This window comes from Pinus tabuliformis, chromosome 5_1, assembly GCF_031772625.1.
Source record: "Pinus tabuliformis cultivar Carrire ecotype Pingquan chromosome 5_1, CPIR1, whole genome shotgun sequence".
Taxonomy (NCBI): Eukaryota; Viridiplantae; Streptophyta; class Pinopsida; order Pinales; family Pinaceae; genus Pinus; species Pinus tabuliformis.
The window spans coordinates 561,688,154-561,689,556 of NC_142305.1; the positions used below are offsets into that span (position 1 = coordinate 561,688,154).

Below are 1,403 nucleotides of genomic sequence, written 5' to 3' on the forward strand. Positions count from 1 at the left end.
TATTTCGAAAGAGAATCCATTGTTTCTACAAGAAATACTTCCTTCCGAAGTAATTCTGATTGCGAGAAAACCACACTTGTAATGCGGACCATATTTGCATCTAGAACGAGGACTTGTATGCCTGAAATGTCGCGAAGCATTCTGTTGACACAGTCCCTCACTGCAGTGATGACCATCCCTCACCTCAGTGAGCTGTCATGAGCTTTAGTTCCGACTCTCTGGCTTCTGCAAAAGGTCCTTCCCCCAAATTACTATCTAATTTCACAGAACTCTTATTTTAGGGCGCTTTATTTGGCTTTTTATTAAGCAATGCTTCATGTTCATCAGGCTTACGCTTCTTTTGATTTCCCTTCCCGATGAGGTTTTTCTACCTACTCAGCCACATCATTTTTTGAATCTTGGTTGGTATCCTGAATGTATGGTTTTGCAATGCTTCTAACCGATTCCTTATCTTCGTCAGTCAGGCTATCCCATCCGGGCATTTTCTCTATTGGACTAGTCCACTAGCCAGTCTCTAGGAAGCATTTGGCATGACTCCAGGCTGACACTTTCCCACGGAACTTGGGATTATATGATTCAACCATTTTTGAGATGCGGACCTCACCTTTTACTATCTTCTCATTACAGCTTTTACACATTGCACGTGAGCTTTTAGCACTCTCTATGGCATATTCATTGCAGCCATCATCTGCAGTACTTCGACCACCACCCAGCGTAGAACCTTCAACATACTTCCTAATTTTTTGTTGATCTTCCCATCTAAGTGTGTCAACCCCTTCAACATCATTTAATGTTTTAAATTGACCTTTTTGCTTCAAAATACAGCCGGCATGATTCCACATAGGCATGAAGCCATCGAACTGTGTGGCAGCGATAATCTTGGCGATTCTCAGCACCTCTTTCTCAATTGTATTTTTACATATCTTGCCGGTCAATCTTGAAGAGTTGGCATATTTGATCTTCCACGGTTTTGAAGGATTTTCCATCGAATCAAACTACTTCGGGCTTCAATGCTCGGAGCTCGCAAAGGATACGGTGATACGCACAGTAGAAGGCAGAGTGCCCTACATTCATTAATGAGAACGAAGCAATCCATATTCTTTAAAGTCAAAGATTAAAAAAAACACAAATTCAAAGGCCAAGTCGTTATTTTTAAAATGAAATTTGCACTTACGTTCATTTAAAGTAATGATTTTTTAAATTAAATGGGCATACCAAGCGTGTATTAAAAGTATAAGGCAAGTTGGAATGGTTAAATAAGGGATTAAAAAAATGAAAATAAAGTGTTTCTTTTGCAGAGATAAGGTTATGAAAGCATTATTTTAAATATTTCTAATCATGATAAAGTTAATGGAGCAGTAAGGGTGTGTTTTTTAATTGTACAACATTTATGGAGTGATAAG

The 1,403-nt window shown here is 38.8% G+C and overlaps 1 pseudogene; it reads right to left on the reverse strand.

The window, feature by feature from the left end:
* Positions 1–503: 503 nt before the first annotated feature.
* Positions 504–986, reverse strand: LOC149166052 (poly [ADP-ribose] polymerase 1 pseudogene; annotated as a pseudogene).
* Positions 987–1,403: the final 417 nt, after the last annotated feature.